This window comes from Polypterus senegalus, chromosome 7 (genome assembly GCF_016835505.1).
Source record: "Polypterus senegalus isolate Bchr_013 chromosome 7, ASM1683550v1, whole genome shotgun sequence".
Taxonomy (NCBI): domain Eukaryota; kingdom Metazoa; phylum Chordata; class Cladistia; order Polypteriformes; family Polypteridae; genus Polypterus; species Polypterus senegalus.
Window position 1 is genome coordinate 59,291,475 of NC_053160.1, and position 19,133 is coordinate 59,310,607.

Genomic DNA, 19,133 nt, shown 5'->3' on the forward strand with positions numbered 1-19,133 from the left:
TCAATAAACAGCTCGCCTTCCTTTTATCTGTGATGTGACAAACTGCATGCACGGGTTTTTTTACACTGTCTTCCTTTAGCAGGACATTCACTTTTTCCACCGTGTGCTTTGTTTCCGCAGTAGCTGCACTTATGAATATGATTGTATGTATAAGACGCTTCATATTTTTTGCTGCCTTCTCAATTGTGTAATTCGGTTTTGTTCAGCACTCTTTGGAACTGTTGCTTTTTGTCTGTGCACTGCGCCAGTTCACGTGAGCCGCTTGGTGTTCTTGCATCGAAGGTTCCCAGCTGTACTGGTGCCATCTCGTAATGTCAGCTAAGACCCGGCACTTAAAAGTTTCTCTCGCAGTTTCAATGAGTTTGTGCCAAACACCACCCTGACCATCTCATCTTCCTCTGCATAAGCACAGTCCTTCACCCGTGAACATTTACCGCAGTGGTTGTATTGGATTGCCGCTGATGGACGGCCTTATATGGGCAGGCACTAAATTACAAACGCTAGTGGCAGCCTGTCTATGAACTTAATTTAATATAAACTTACGGTTCACGCCGTGCTTTGTTTCCGCAGTAGCTGTACTTATGAATATGCTTGTATGCATCATTTGCTTCATAATGTTATTCTGCCTTCTCAATTGTGAAATGGCGTTTTGTGCTCATCGCTGTTTGGAGTTCTTCCTTATTCTCTACGTACTTACGTAGGAGGCGTGATGATGTCACACGAAACTCCCCCCACGGCCATCTCCAACTCAAGACTCCATTACATTATATGGGGAAAAATAGCTTCCAGTTATGACCCTTATGCGTAGAATTTCGAAATGAAACCTGCCCAACTTTTGTAAGTAAGCTGTAAGGAATAAGCCTGCCAAATTTCAGCCTTCTACCTACACAGGAAGTTGGAGAATTAGTGATGAGTGAGTGAGTGAGTGAGTGAGGGCTTTGCCTTTTATTAGTATAGAAGATTATGATTTTGCAAATGTTAGGATAGGTAACTTACTTCGGCTAGGGTGTGTTTCAACTTGTTGTAACCTGAGGACCCCCGTATTAACAACAATAGGCAGAATATGGAAAGCATAATAAGGTAAAATTTTGCGTTAAACTATACATAATTGCTGCCACTTTGCAAAAAGATAAAGCATAATACCATAATGAGCACCAAGATTATAAGACCAAGACACACATACTCAGTATGTGTAAAGTCCGAAATCGGGCATCATGTCTATATAACAATAAATGCTACAGGAATTGTTCCTGCCTTGCATCCTATTCTTGCTGATATAGGCTCCGGTTTCCCCAACCCTGCTTAGGATAAGGGGTGTTCAGGGGTGGGGATCGATCTGTTCTTAACTCAATTTTTCTTTTTGTAAAATCTTGATTGCTTTGTATGGATTGTAATAAAATTAATAAAAAAGGATAAGGGGTGTTTAGAAAATAGATGAAGGGATGGATGGGTGAGTGATCCACAGTTGCACTTTAAGATGAATCACCTTCCTCCTGTTTAATCAATAAGAAACACCTTATAAAGTGACAGTGGCAATGAAACTAACCACAACACAATTCTGATGTCACGTTCACTCGTCCAGTGTCCCTCTCTGTGATTCCCCCTTATCTTGTGCAAGGCTTTATTGATCTAATGTCCTGAGAATCTCTATCCGTCTTCTTCAACACTCTCAGGCTTGAAAAATGTAATGGGAATGTTCCAGGGGTTTTTGGGATGCAGAGCTTTCAGCTTTCCCTTTATACATTTCTTTGTCAATCACCCATCCAGTCCCACTTACCTTCAGGGTAATATGTTGATTTCTACAATGTCCTATAACACAGTTTGCACACATGACCACCTCTGTATTGATACAGTGATACTGCTTGCAAATCACATATGCGTGCACCTCAACGCTTATGGTAATGATTTTTACGTAAATATTGATTTGCATAAATGCAGTCTACTTTAACATTACCTCATGTGGAGTGGTGGCAAAATGTGTAAATCCGCATGTTATCTCATGCATTGTAAGAGCTTTTTTAAAATTTGGTGCAAAATTCGAGAATTTATTGGTTGTGACATACCAATTCATTGCTATTGAAAAGTTACATTTTATACATAACATTAACAACACTTTTGCTAATGGCTTATCCGCGAAGATGAACTTTTCACATAACATATAAGATTTATTATGATTATTCCATCACTGTAAAACTGATATCTTTTTATGAGTTCAATGTTATCAAGCATTCCCAGGTCTTTCCTGGGATATGCGTGCCAATTTCTGCGTAAACACAATCTTCTAGTAGTCCTAGCGAGTAAAGACAGCTCACAAGCTCTCCTAATCTTGGTTAAGTTAGAGGAGTGATTTCCTAAATTGGGAAAACTGATTTAATTCTTTTATTCCTACTTCTAAACATAGGACCAAATTGGCATTAGTTAGGACCATTTTCCTATTCTGAGACACTTGATAAATACAGGGCCACTTCCTCCTTCACTATTGCCTTTAATGCATTCTGCTATGTACAGTGAAGTTCCTGAACATTTACATAATTTTGCTAGACACGTGGCAAAGCATACTCCATGTAGTTCACTCATAATTACTTCTGATATAATAGGTGCCTATGATGACCAACACTGGTCTGGAACAGATGGAATCAAAAGCTCCATAAATAAAATCTCATGTTACTTGTGTCCTATAATTCACGTCATGTCATCCAATCATATACACACAATATCCCAAACAATTTTTTATTAAATTATTATTATTAAATAAATCACTTCCACAGAATGTTTTAATGAATGAAAATGCAATATGCTCAGACATGCCTGAGAATCTGAATTGAAGAACCACCTTCCCTGCCTCATTCATTAGTCAGCAATCCAGCCTGATAAGAGCTCATTCACTGACTGTCTTTGCACTTTACATGATATCAACAAAACGTGTGCACTGAGAGACATGTAAAACTAAAGCTTAAAAGTTAAAGAAAAGAGACTGAAAACACTGTTCAAGAGAATATGCCTTGTATTTGTGCATATCTATGATACTTCAACAAGCAGAAGCTAAATTTGGAGCTGCAGGATCAGAGACTGCTTCTAAATAATCCCCATTATTCCAGTTGTGGCACATTGCTATGATAATAAATGTAACAACTGGAGGTGTGTCTACAATTCAAATGCTTGTTAATATCCAAGTAGGGCTGGGCAAAATGGAATTAAACTAATCCTGTGATTATTTCAAACAAAGCATGATTTTTCCAACAATTTTTATGTCTCTTTCACTCACTTAATTTTGAATTTATATTGCATTCAAAACCTAGCTGCCATCAGTGTCCGTCAACCAGTGAATGTTGTGCGCTCTCTCTCTCTCTCTCAATTTGAATGTTTTATACAAGATAAAGTCTTCATTTTATTACCTTGTAAATCACAGACAGTAATACATAAACATGTGTATACTGTACTTTTTTTTTTATAATTTACATAATTGGTAATGGATGCAAATTACATATTTCCATATACATGCCTTTTTGAGTCACAGAACATAGCACAGGCTACACCAGTATATCTAACCCTCATTTATTTGTAATGGTGGTCTTAAAAAAAAAAAAAAAATCAAACAAATCAGTCAAACTACACCAAATGATGAGTAAAATAAAATTATCTTTGAACTAGTGTAGTAAATAGCAATGTAAACAGTTCTGAAAAAGTTACCAACCAAATCAATGAACAGAATTGCAAAACAAATCTAACAATTAACAGAACTTGAAGTAGAAGATATGAAAAGAACAGCTTGTTAGAAATACAGTAATATATAACTAAAAACAAACATGGTAAATATATATATATATATATATCTCAGCTAATATTTTAGAAAAGGTGTGTTTTAACTTTATATATACCTACATTAGATCACTGATGCACACAACTTGGAAAAAATGTTACCGTAGATCCGGAATACAGGCTGACCCGGTATATTAGCCGAACCCCTTCTCTACCTACTAAATTACATGTATTTGTCGATGACTGGTATTTAAGCCGACCCCCTTCTCCAAGCAAAATTTTCTAAATTTCCTTAAAAGTGTCTCTTCGGGTATATTTATAATGTTTATCGGCGAGAATTTGAGACTGCCGGCATTTTTGATATATAATATAATGTGCATAATTTACCAAATCACCAATAATTTTTCTAACGTACTAACTCAAAAGTTATAAAAAGTGCCTTGCCTTCGATTAAGCTAGGAGCATGGCGGCGCGCATGGTCGCAGCGGCTCTAGGCTCTCCTTTTCAGTGCATTTTTTTGTATTTTTTTTTTTTTTGTCCTTGTTTGTGCACGATCGGTTCGGCGAACATCCGCTACACCATTCAGAACCTTATAGATATCGGTGTCCAGGGCCAGACATCTGTTTCAAGTGTTTTTCATCACACGCACAACATCCCAGACAACACAGAGAAACCAGCGGGCTCTCCGTGGATTGTTGTCGGGTCTAGGAGACGACACAGACGGAGGAGGGAAAGAAAGCAGAAGCGGGGCCGCAGATCCGGCGTTATGCTAAAGCTAAAAAACAACCATACAAGCCCTATACAGAACTTTTTTCTGCACTGAAGGAGCTGCTTTTAATCTCATTGTAGATGTGTATAGTAAAAATAAAAGGCATTCTATTCTAGAAACAATTTCATACTGTACTCACCATTTAATTTGACATCTTTGGGCTACAGGAAGGGAGGAGATATTTCCATACAATGTCCATCTTTGTTTCGATTGTGATCGCTTTTACCTTCTCTTCCTTCCTTAGCAATTATGTGTCTTGCTTGCATGGTCTTAATGAATTTTATATATATATATATATATATATATATATATATATATATATATATATATATATATATATATATATATATATATATATATATATATATATATATATATATATATATATATATATACACTAATAAAAGGCAAAGCCCTCACTCACTCATCACTAATTCTCCAACTTCCCGTGTAGGTAGAAGGCTGAAATTTGGCAGGCTCATTCCTTACAGCTTACTTACAAAAGTTGGGCAGGTTTCATTTCGAAATTCTACGCCTAATGGTCATAACTGGAAGGTATTTTTCTCCATTAACTGTAATAGAGTTGAGCTGGAAAGACGTGGGGGGGCGGAGTTTCGTGTGACATCATCACGCCTCCCACGTAATCACGTGAACTGACTGTCAACGCAGTGCGTAGAAACCAGGAAGACCTCCAAAAGCGCTTAAGAAAACATGCATTATATAATTGAGAAGGCAGTGAAACAATAAGAAGCGGCGAGTGACATATACTACCATATTCATGAGTGCTGCTACCTCGGAAAGAAAGCAAGGTGTAAACCTAAACTTTAAATTAAGTTCATAGACAGGCTACGCTGGCTTTCACATGCCCACAGGTAATGCGGGATACAAGTTTAATGAGAGGACGCAGGATATAAACGAGAGTTTTGATCACTTTGTAACTAAGTTTAAATTGTAGGTGAAGGGGTGTGCTTATGCAAATTCGAGACTGTGTTTGTGGGGATTGACAGTTAAGGGTGGGGAGTCACGTCATCATCTCCTCCCATTCATCTCATTTCGCTCTGAGCTGAGCTCCGCGGCTAACGCCATCTTCCGAAGCAACTTCGTCAGACTGCAACCAAATACTCACAAAAAAATCCACAAGTTAATACACACGCTGTCTCTAGAGTTTCTCCACACTGAATCCTCCAGGCACTACTTACAAAAGGTCACATTGACGGTAAAAAAGTAAAAGCAAAGCGAGGGTGACTTATTTAGGCAGGCATATATATGATAGCAACACTCATGACAATGTAAATCATGTTACGTTATTATTAAAATGTTTCCTTTTCTTTTTCATTACTTCTTTAACACACTACTTCTCGCTCAAGTAGCGGGTATTTTATATATATATATATATATATATATATATATATATATATATATATATATATATATATATATATATATATATATATATATATATATATATATATATATGAGTGACCTCCAAAGAACGCTGAGACTTTTGATATCATGAACGTGTGTACAAAAGGGGTCTCCTGCCCAGCAAAAGTCGAGCAGCCAGCGCGCGTGCATAGCTGTGCCGGCCTTTGAAACGCTGACTGCGCTTCTGCCCTAAGTCAAAGTGAGCACTTTTAATTTTTTTCATCCTCCCCTGCGCTATAGCCCAGACAAGTGCAAACACGGGACCCCTTTTCTACACCACGGCAAAATAATATTAAGGCGATTCACACTTTCTTTTGCACGTATACGATTATGAGGTCCTCAGCTCGGATTATGAAGACACGCACAGGAGTGGAGGACTGACAGTGCCATCACAGCCGATTAATGGCAGGGGCGTCTCACCAGTCTACACAAGACCCACCGCGACTGTCCCCAAAAGGCGATCATAACGTCAGCGAACACATCTCTCTATATATAAAAGAAAAAGGCAACTTTCCTTTCTTTACACCTTTTTTCCTTTTATCCCAAACCAAAGCCTCTCTCTCTTAACACTGCAGAGGACACAAAACTAATTTTCTTTAAATGCCGGTAAGGTACATTACCAGAGGCACAAATTTGAACGTTCACATAGAAAATGTAATTTCAATGTACCTGTACTTCTTAAAACATTAATGTTTTACTGTTTAATAACTATAAATTTATTATTTTTCCCTTGCACTCAGTGACCAAACCTATACACACACATATAGACAAATACAAACATACACACAAGTATATGTATATATGTATATATATACTGCTCAAAAGAATTAAAGGAACACTTTTTAATCAGAGTATAGCATCAAGTCAATGAAACTTCTGGGATATTAATCTTGTCAGTTAAGTAGCAGAGGGGGTTGTTAATCAGTTTCAGCTGCTGTGGTGTTCATGAAATTAACAACAGATGCACTAGAGGGGCAACAATGAGATGACCCCCAAAACAGGAATGGTTTAACAGGTGGAGGCCACTGACATTTTTCCCTCCTCATCTTTTCTGACTGTTTCTTCACTAGTTTTGCATTTGGCTACAGTCAGTGTCACTACTGGTAGCACGAGGTGATACCTGGACCCTACAGAGGTTGCACAGGTAGTCCAACTTCTCCAGGATGGCACATCAATACGTGTCATTGCCAGAAGGTTTGCTGTGTCTCCCTGCACAGTCTCAAGGGCATGGAGGAGATTCTAGGAGACAAGCAGTTACTCTAGGAGAGCTGGAGAGGGCCATAGAAGGTCCATAACCCATCAGCAGGACCAGTATCTGCTCCTTTGGGCAAGGAGGAACAGGATTAGCACTGCCAGAGCCCTACAAAATGACCTCCAGCAGGCCACTGGTGTGAATGTCTCTGACCAAACAATCAGAAACAGACTTCATGAGGGTTGCCTGAGGGCCCGAATGTCTACTGCGCCCTGTGCTCACTGCACAGCACCGGGGAGCTCAATTGGCATTTGCCATAGAATACCAGAATTGGCAGGTCCACCACTGGCGTCCTGTGCTTTTCACAGATGAGAGCAGGTTCACCGAGTATATGTGAAAGACGTGAAAGGGTCAGGAGAAGCCGTGGAGAATATTATGCTGCCTGTAACATCATTTAGCATGACTGGTTTGGTGGTGGGTCAGTTATGATCATGGAGGCATATCCATGGAGCGACTCACAGACCTCTACAGGCTAGACAACGGCATCTTGACTGCCATTAGGTATCAGGATGAAATCCTTGGACCCATTGTCAGACCCTACGCTGGTGCAGTAGGTCCTGGTTTCCTCCTAATGCACGTCAATGCCCGGCCTCATGTGGCAAGAGTATGCAGGCAGTACCTGGAGGATGAAGGAATTGAAACAATTGAATGACCTTCACGATCCCCTGACTTAAACCCAATAGAACATCTGTGGGACATTACGTTTCGTCCATTAGGCGCCGCCAGGTTGCTCCTCAGACTGTACAACAGCTCAGGGATGCCCTCATACAGATCTGGGAGAAAATGCCACAAGACACCATCCGTCGTCTCATTAGGAGCATGCCACGACGTTGTCAAGCATGCATACAAGCTCGTGGGGACCACACAAGATACTGAAAAGCATTTTGAGTAGCAGAAATTAAGTTTTGAAAAATGGACTAGCCTGCCACATCTTCATTTCACTCTGATTTTAGGGTGTCTTCACAATTGAGCCCTCTGTAGGCAGAAAACTTTTATTTCCATTAAAAGACTTGGCATCCTTTTGTTCCTAAGACATTGCCCTGTCGTTATTTGTATAGATATCCAACTTCATATTGAGATCTGATGTATCTAATGTGTTTCTTTAAAGTGTTCCTTTAATTTTTGTGAGCAGTGTATATATATATATATATATATATATATAAATGTGTACATACACATATATATATATATGTATATATATGTATATATATATATATATATATATATATATATATATATATATATATATATATATATATATATATATATATATATATATATATATATATATATATATATATATATATATATATATATATATATTTGTGTGTGTGTATGTATGTGTATATATATGACAGCAGCAATCCAAGCTGTGAGAAAACAGTAAAAAGGAGGCGTCAGACGTCGTGGTACATTTTCTGATGCAGCTACTGAAAACAACTTCGTGACACTGCCGCCAAATACACAAAACAATTACTTTGACAATCACGTTACATTATTTTTAAAATGTTTCCTTTTCTTTTTCATAACTTCTTTAACACATGACATCGCTATGGCTGGTTTTATGCTATATATATATATATATATATATATATATATATCACAGCGACACTCATAACAGTGACAAAACAATTACATTGACAATCATGTAACGTTATTTTCAAAATGTTTCCTTTTCTTTCTCTTTCCTTCTTTAACACACTACTTACGCTGCCAAGCGCTGGTATATATATATATATATATATATATATATAGATAGATATATATATAGATAGATATATATATATATATATATATATATAGATAGATAGATATGAGAACACATATCAATGACAAAACAAAAACATTAACAATCATGTTACGTTATTTTCAAAATGTTTCCTTTTCTTTCTCTTTCCTTCTTTAACACACTACTTACGCTGCCAAGCTGGTGTATATATATATATATATATATATATATATATATATATATATAGATAGATAGATAGATAGATATGAGAACACATATCAATGACAAAACAAAAACATTAACAACCATGTTACGTTATTTTTAAAATTTTTCCTTTCCTTTTTCGTACCTTCTTTAACACACTACTTCTCCGCTGCGAAGTGTGGGTATTCAGCTAGTATATATATATATAGGTAAATCACTGCAATGACGGAAATTACATCCACAAACACATGTATCTGGGCTCCGACTGACGCTACTAACGCTCTCGGTTGTTTGTTTACAATCGCGCAAGCGGATACACGTGACCGCATCTATTTCGTAATGCAAGATGTTGATCGTAAATCAAAACAAAAAAATTCATTTTAAACTTCCTGATAATTTATTATAAATTTTATTAATAAAATCAACAACTAAAACACTTTTTTGAATAAATTCTTTATTTCATTTAAAGTACCGGCATGCAAAGTTACTTCTTCATCTGAAAGATGGCTCTGTGGTTTCGTCATTATTTACTTCCGTATTCATCGGCAAAACCGGCATTGCGCTGAAAATCTTGAATCTGAAACGATACTCATTGTATAAACCGACCCCCAAACTCCAAGCCAAAAATCTAGGACGAAATTCTCGGCTTATATAACGGGATCTACGGTAAGTTAAACATTGCAATATGCGATTTCTTATATCAGCAAGACACAAAATACAGTAAGTGCACATGGACAAAACAGAACACTAACGAGATGAGATAACAAAACGCTGCAACTTAATCATTCAGGACAGATTGTACCACAGTCATTAAGAACAAAAGCACAAAGTCTATTTGAAAATAAAATGGCCAGTAATGCAGTTTACCCAATAACTGATAAACAAACTTGGAAAGAAAATGAAAAAACTACAAAGGCTGCTGTTTTTAATCCTTATAAATATAATTTTCAGTTGAAGAGAGTGCAAGAATCAAAAGGACGAGGACTTACATGCTGCACAGACATCTCACTTCAGGTGTACTATGAATTTTTGGCTGCTGTAGTAATTTTATCAATGACAAAGAACAAGTTTCTTCTGGGTCCAAGTTGAGTAGGCAAAAGCCGGCTTTGCAATACGGTAGTCACTGCAGCTCTTTTATCCCCACTCCGCTCCCACTGCTTATACGCTCATATACGATGAAACAGAAAAGCAAACATTTTGTGGAACTTTGCTTAGCAGGGACCAGTTTTGCATGGGAGGCAGAACAGTACACTGTAGGCAGCACAAGTGCCAGGAATACCCTTTCATATGCACTGTTTTATCGTTAGATGCTGTACTGCTTTTGCTTCTCATATTGGGAAAAATTAAACCATTCGCAAACAGTAGCACTAACGCTACCTGTTCTAAATGCTTCCTCTTTTGACCCTCACACTATTTTTTTTTTATGCTCAATACTGCCCAGTTACATGGGTGTAGTTGGAGTGGAGTACACACACTTGGAAATGAGCCGGAGACTTTGTAGATTTTAATGTTCATAAGATGTGGAAAATTCATTATGCAGAAGCCAATATTATGAAGTTCAACACACGTATTTTTATTAAATACCAAATTAAAACGAAAATTTGATACATTGCATAGTCCACATGTAAATGTGTTGTTTTCATTCATGAGTTTGTTCAAGAAGTGTTTTATTTAACAACACACAAGCTTGGGATATGGCAGATTATCCAACACAAGAAATATCAGATGTTTTTAAATGGACGTTTTGATATTGTTTGCTGCTTTCCAGCACTGGTCACAGCAGATGCCTTTTATAGAAACTTCTCCATTCTACATGAAAACATAAGATTAAAAACTTTTCTCAGCCATCACCTAAACTGTGGAATGGTCTTCCTGCTTCTATAAGAGATGCCCCTTCAGTCTCAGCCTTTAAATCTCGGCTGAAGACTCACTACTTCAGTTTAGCACACCCTGACTAGAGCTGCTGATTAACTGTACATACTGTATCTCTGTTGTTAGTTATTAGAACTAAAACATAAGTAACATGATAGTTAGAATTGAATACTAACCCTCACCTATTCTGTTTCTGTTCTCGGTACCCAAATGTGGCAATTGGTGCCACGGCCCACCTGCCAAGTTATTTGCCTGCCTATGGTAAAGTCATCCCTGATGGAGGATCACAGGAATCATGGGAAAGAGGGGTCCTTTCATCGGAGCAACGTTTCAGCCGTGGAATGGCCAAATGGGGAGGCAGCTTGATGGATGAGGTCTCCAGAACTCAAAAAATATCCAAATCTTATTATGTGATATCATCTACTGTTAAATTCTGCTCCGTACTTCTAAAATTTTTATTATTATGCTGTATTAAGGATTTGTTCTGTTATGTGTATTGTGTTGTATTGACCCCCTTCTTTTGACATCCACTGCACGCCCAACCTACCTGGAAAGAAGGTTTCTTACATTTTTCCCTACAAGGTTTTTTTGGGAGTTTTTCCTTGTCTTCTCAGAGAGTCAAGGCTAGGGGGCTGTCAAGAGGCAGGGCCTGTTAAAGCCCATTGCGGCACTTCCTGTGTGATTTTGGGCTTTACAAAAATAAACTGTATTGTATTGTATCACTGCAAGCTATAGGAGATAATACATAAAAGTAATATTTTTGGGTGTAGTATTCATTTAAAAGTCTTCTCAGCCATTACAACAAACAACACAGGGTGACTAACAAATTAAAAAAAAAAAATCATTTTTGGGTGTAGTATTCCTTCGATGAGGAAATTAACCATAACTTGCTCTAACCTATATAATCCAACCTACTCCAAATATTATATATGATCAGACTGATATTTTACGCAACATGGGAAGCAAGACAATCAGCAGTTCTTCATCTGTGGCATAACAACACAACCTTGGAAATGTGTTCCATGTATTTTCAGTGATTTTATGGGATTACAGAATACACAAAGACAGTGCTGCCCAGGGTCGAATAAAGTGCAGTTGCAGTCACTAAATAAATTCTCATGCGGAAAAAAAATCAGTACCAAAACAAAATTTCACTGACTTCAAAAACTTGTATCAGGTCCTAAAAATACTTCCAAAGTACTTAAGTAATAAAGCACAGGTATGGTCACTAAATAAAGTTCCTCTGGGGAAATGTTTTGAAACAAAACATAGTTGATGGTCTTCTCCAGTAAAAATGGAAAACCTGTGCAAAATATGTTAGCGATCAAATTGTGCTGATTTGCATACCAGAGAAACAGACAGTTGGGACACATATGGTCTAGTTCCTTACATCAATAGTTCTCAAAGTTCAGTCCAAGGAGCATCCCTGTCGATGCAGGATTTTGTTCCAAATAGTTTCTCAAACAGTTAGTCATTTTCACCTTTAATTAATCTCAATATAATTAGCTGACCTGATTTGTTAATGTTTTTTTTTTTTTGCATTTAAGCAGACACTGGCACAAATGACTTTGGAAGGAGCAATTACTCCAGTGTTACCCATTTGAGTGCATATTAGTGAATAATTGTTTAAATATCCAGAAAATTAAAAGAGAAAATGAATGAATTCTTACCCATCTAACACATATAAATGTATGCTTAAAAAAAATATAATAACCAGTTTATAGAAAGTCTGAATCGGCATAAGATGCCCTAATTTGAGATGTCCATAAGAAATGTAACGTTTTAAATCATGAGGTAGAAGTACATAATAAACAAGAACAGTTGGATCAGATATTTGAAATATTACAATGTGTGCTTCAATTTAAATGTTAACGTTAAAATACTTTCAATTGTAATAGAAATGTGTCATTTGTCACCCTCTGATAGACATCTATAGAGGGCTAAAATCCCTAATAAAAAGATCAAAAATACTGTACAACACACTTGAAATTTCCTAAAATGATACAGCACACGTTTATATTTGAAAGATATCATTTTTAACCCTCTGTGAATGGCTCTTAGAGGGCTACGACCATCAATAAAGAATTATATACCAAAAATATTATATTCCTGATCAGCAACTTCTGAACTGCAGAAAATGACATTCCACATGCCTATATCATTGACCCACCAATTTTTATTTTTTTTTTTTGTGAGGAGAAGTAACTTTGTCCCCGCATCCCACTTGAGATTGAACCCCTGGGGTCGGTTGAAACGGTATGTACAACATCAAGTCCGTTCAGTTATTTTTGCTGAAGACGGTTATTGGTTCACTCTTTATCATTAGAGTACAATTTCATGCACAAAATTCGATCCAAATATGGCCTAGAAATTAGGGGTTTTCGGGTCTAGAGGACCAAAAAGCGAGGAACCTTAACCAAGCATCCAGATAGTTTTCTCGTTCGTGAGAGCGCTGAACAAAAGAAAACAAAACTGAAACAATTTCAAAGCTGCAATTAGTAATTCTTATTAACACAATTTCTGGATGAATGCAGAAAAAAACATAAAAACTAGAAAATAAAAACTTGCTTATTTATTTTTGGAGCCCAATAAGAGAGGCTACTGAGTGGAGATAAAAAACCTGCAGCCACCGAGGATCCCCAGGTATGAACTTGAGTACCACTGCTTTACACAACTGAACATTTAAAAAAGCCACTTTTGGGTAACGGCGACATTTAGTTTTAAGGGGAGTTTAAAATCCAATAATCTCCTTCATCAAGTGTTTGATCCGACCTGGCAAATATAAAAACGCTGTTCAATTTAAGAAATCATGTAGTTAGTTAATCGTACTTCTAATCATCATTCTTGAAAAACTTGTACCTAACAGTAATATTTTATCTTCCTTAACGTCTGGCATTGTATTTTTCAAAAAAGACTTTAAAATAAGTGATGCTCCATTACCACCTACTGAATAGCAGTAGATATTTCAAGTCAATAACAATTGTACAACAATTTCACATTGCTTGACTAAACAGGTTTAAAGTAGAAATAATCAGATTGGCTGTAGCTCAGCTTTTACATAATAATCCCACAACGTCTTGAAATTGTCACGTCAAGGAAACCAAGTGTCCCAGAGAAATCTTTACTGCAGCATCTACCATGGCACACGCGTGTGATGCACACAGTGGAAAGCGGTCCTATAATACAATGCATACCTTCTAAAAACATTACAAATCCTCTACAAATACAGTAAATGTTTGGCCTGCTTCAAGTGGCACGAAATGCACGGACACGTATCTCTCTTTAATCTAGCTAGAACGCCGCTACCTAGAAGGTTTGCACATAAATGAGGAAACTGCACTTACCCTTGTGAGCTACACTTTTTGAAAAGATGCTGTGCTGACAGTTCAGAAAGGAAAAGCCTGTTTCAGAGGAAAATACGATCCCGCAGAGCACACGCCTTCTCGCAGGATGGCGCCATATGCAGTTAATAATTCGTCGCCGACTGATGACGCAATTGTCTCTCGCGTGTTGAGGCAGTGTCAGTAGTGAAAAATTTGATACGCTTGGATGATATTTAAGAATTCGTATCCGTAGTGTGCTTTATCTGCATAGGTTTTACCGATACATGTAGCGCGTTCAAAGTATTGAAAAATATTGAAAAACAAATACATTCTTAAAGGAACCGCAGATAATTATCCCCTTGACACGTTAATACGCTGATTACAGTTGAAAGTAACAGTCCTCAGAACTAGCAACAGTAATTAAATTAAAACGCCGCAAATGTTAAAGCGACACTTAAAACAGTGATCAGCCCTATGTCCATTCGCGTGGGCAGTGATGATAAGCAGTACCACAGCGATCGGAGCGCATCTTGTACCAAAGAATTTGCAAACTCAACAGAGAATATATATATATATATATATATATATATATATATATATATATATATATATATATATATATATATATATATATATATATAAATACAAGCGTGCGAGCATATGATCGCTTTACTCATTGCATTGTGCTCCCGGCATCTGTCTTGTACTCCTATGAGCTCGGATGCATTTAGACCCGTCCGCTTCGTTAAGCGCCTTACTATTAGCTTTGCTGTGGAAAATGCGCCTCACTGAATATATCAAGTTTTAGTAATAAACATTGAGAAGACACTTTCGACTACGTTATTTACAAGTTAAATAATTCGTGTTAAAAAGGTGCATCTTTAATATTACAATTATCGTTCATTCCTCAACACTGCGAAAAGAGCATTATCATTTCATAAACTATTTTATGCTTGAAAGATTAATGTTCTTGTCACAGAAAAGGACAATAATACAGTTAAAAAGAAAAAAAAAACAGAAAACCAAGTATTCACAACATCCAAGGAGGATAACGTTTTGGCAGGTTTATTTTGTACGTTATCCTTTTCATTTGTAGTCCAACAGATCATTTTAAAAAATAAAAAGAACTGAAGCAAGAGTAGAATCTTCACAGCTTAAGAGAAATAGCGAAAACGAGATGTCCAAAAAATCAGGTTTTACCTTTAAAATAGACTTATTTTAGCTTCTTTTTTTATCCCCAAAAAAGGAAATCAATATTTAAAAGCATGTATATTTTAAATGTGAATCACCTTTTCATAATTGAAGGGGGTCGTCAAAATAAGGTTCCTCCACAGGTTAGGTTTTAAAGATTTAAAAGATTTTTTTTTTACTACACACCTTATGTCTTAACTTCAAAATACTGTAATATGGATTAACAATGAAAAAGTACAGAACTTGAATTTCTAGTAAAATGTTTGAGTGAATTACATTTTCACAGTTAAACAAAGATTGCAAAAACATGATTAAGACTCCCAACCCCATATTAGATTAAGCTTTAAAGAGGTTTATTTTTCACAGCATCTTTTTCTTGTCTGAAGCAATGACATTTTAAAGCAAATAAAAGTATAATTTTTTAACAATTTTAAAAGAACATTACATTTTCACCACTGAAAATCATGGAAATACAACTGTCAGATATATTTTAAACTTGAAAAAGTATATATTTTAACTTATTTTCATATTGCTTCCTATATTAAGCAAATCAGAATAAAAAAATAAAAAGTACAAAAGTGTAATTTCCATCAAAATGCTAATGCTAATTGCATTGTGATATATGTGTCACTTTTTTGGTCTCCAAATGATTTGTTATTGGCATTTATAAATATTAAAAAGATTGATTTCTGCTAAAATGTAAGGTGAAATCTTAGTCTCACAAGTGAAGGGGGCGTAAAAAAACAATTCATTCTCTAAATTTCGTTTCTATGCTTTAAAGAGGCATATTTATCCAAAATAAAAGACATCAGTTTTTAAAAGCATAGAAAAGTGGAATCTCTTCCAAAGTGCAAAAATAATCATATTTCCGCAACTGAAGGGAGACTGCGAAAACAATTTACCCTCTAAATCAAGTTTTTAGGTTTAAAAAGAGTTTGCCACAGTGTCTTTTTCTTATTCTGAAAATGAAGCAGATCAGCATTTAAAAGCATACAAAAGTTAAATTCCTCCTAAAATACAAGAAGGAATCATATTTTCACAACAGAAAGGGATCATTAAAATATCTCTCTATACAGCTGTACATTATTATTTCTCACAATGCATATATGTTTGTCCCTAAATGAAGTTTTATCAGCATTTATAACATCAAATAGTGGAATTTAATTTGGAACTTGTTTGGAGGAGCAAGCATTTTTAAATACAGAGTCCAAGCCCAAAATCCCATTCCTCTTAACCAAATAACACCCATGTGCTAATTTTACCCAGAAGACAAGCTTTAATTTCTCCTCCTCCTTTACTTTGTACCCATGATTTTTATTCTCCAGCATTCCTTCCTTCTGTAATCAGCGCATGCTCCCGACCTCTCCTCTCCTTCCTTCCTTTTATTGGTTTGTTTATTCTTATAAAACACTCACATTCGTATGTTCCCTAAAACATCTGAAACTGGGTTTTCATCCTTCATTTCCTGGAATCGCGCCTTTAGTGTCTTCATTAGAACAGAAACATTTCTTAACACTTAATGCACTGAAAACATAAATGAGCAAGGCTGTCACAGCCTATGAGGAAAGGATGAATTAGCTCCTTGTTTATCTCATGGAACCTCTACTATGTGCCATCCATCTGTAAATTGTCTTCCATCCACTTTTTCCTATTAGCTCCGTCTATGATCACTAGCAGGGGATTCGAATTAGCAAGTGGCCTCAAAGCTCATTTCTGGTACACCTATTCTCAGCAGCTAGTAGCAACAGAATGTACTTGCCGACCGCAGTACCTATAAGGTCAGTCCACAACATCAGGAAACGCCATCAACGTCAGTCACGTAACACCCATCGCATTAGACTTTGGTTAACATAAGGGCCCCGTTACACTATGGTTAATATTAGGGTTGTGAGAGGGTTATCTGACTCAAAGCACGTTTTGTGACTACCGTTCTAGTTATTACCTGACCTATGTCATAGGTATTGGAAGCTGCAGTTAGACCCTTTTCGCTCGCGGCGCGATAAGGCATTCAAGCTTACATTCATTATTGTAAGATGAAACAAGAAGCTTACAGAAACTAATTGGGACGCGTCAAGAAAAGAGTCGCGTGACGAAATTGAACTCAATATAAAAAAATAGGGACGCGTCACACAACAAATACAGTAGAACCTTCTGTCAATGCCCACCGGCCGTTAAAGTCAAAATGATACGAGTGATCAAATCGAATTTCCTACTAGAGATCATAGGCTCGGCCACGTGGATGGAACACAATTTACGGATGGCTCGCCCACATGTACCATGAGATTAATAAAGACCAAATTTAACCTTTCTTTGCAGCCTGTGCCAGGTAATGTCCAGTTATTTTATATCTTTAATGCATCAAGCATTAGGTTGCTGCACAGGCGACAAAACTGAAAGACCATAGATATGAAAACATATTAAAAAGTCACAGAATAGTCGCAATAGTAAACTTTGAACATAATTCGTCTACAACTATGTAGCGAGCCACTCTTACTAGATATCCAATATAAAAATCCAATTAAGATTATTTTGTTCATATAATTTTGTTCAATCGGGATTTTCAGAGGCGATTTGTGGGAGTCGGAATTCGTCAGTTGAACTCGGGACAGTCCCGCTCAAAGCGGGAGTTATGGCAACCTAGGATTAGACTGTAACTTCCATAGCCCCGAAATATGCCGTTTTTAATAATGGATAGATTGTTAAATGTTTTTTAAAGTTAAAAAAATGTGATGGAATCAGCCTTTAGTAAAGTCAGAAAGGCTCTTGTGGTTTAAAAACGCATATACTTAGCTGTGGCTGAAGCTGACTAAATTTGATTTATATTAAATGTTACTTGTATTAAATAGTTAAATTATTCATGCTAAATCCATCTTGATAGATGTAACGTTTTCGTAGTTTCTCAGAGTTTGTGAAGAGCTGTTTCAGACTGCACATGCAAAAGGATAAACAGGTAAATTGACTTTGATTGCATTTTAACCCGCCCTTTAGTTGCGCCCATAAAAATTCCTATCTACTGCAAGTTAACATCTACTTGAAATTAAGCGCGTTCAAGTTAAGAAACAAATCTTTCGACTACAACAATCAAGACCCGCCCTTGTTTCTCTGCACACGCACCCCGTTTTTGCCATATGCTATGAGCCAATAAACCCTTTTATTTTGCAAAATACAATATGCTATGCATATAGATTTTGCTTTTGGTGGCATTGGACTGAATACGCTACATTGGCCCAAATGCATGCGTGTGTGATTGTGGTTCCCGTTTATGGCCTGGCGCTTTGAGAGTTGATCCTGACTTGTGCCCAAATGTTTGCTCGGAAAGGCTCCACACCCCCGCGAACCTGCTCAGTACTATGCAAGTTTAAAAACAACCTTGCTTGGAATAACATTTAAATCTGTAATTTCAGGTGAACAAAATTCAGAGCGACAACAATGCGATGCTGCAATCAGCGTGTGACGTGAATATTCAGAACCTGTAATATGTTGAATCAATCTAATTGGAATCTTTTTTACTCACTAATCTGACACGTCTGGTACTGATCGGATAGCGACTCCAAGAGTGACTCCGCCGAACACACACACGCACGTACACGCAAGAAAAAAATCCCATAA

At 36.8% G+C, this 19,133-nt stretch overlaps 1 protein-coding gene across 2 annotated transcripts in view; it reads right to left on the reverse strand.

Moving 5' to 3' along the window:
* Positions 1 to 19,104, reverse strand: part of ipo11 (importin 11) — a 357,709-nt gene extending 338,605 nt beyond the window's left edge. Inside the window, exon 1 of one of the 2 annotated variants that reach the window (XM_039758699.1) lies at positions 19,039 to 19,104. The gene's annotated coding sequence lies outside the window, so the exon portion shown is untranslated. Of the gene's footprint in view, positions 1 to 14,354; positions 14,636 to 19,038 lie in introns of those variants that run through there. The other variant, XM_039758698.1, reaches the window with a different exon arrangement.
* Positions 19,105 to 19,133: the final 29 nt, after the last annotated feature.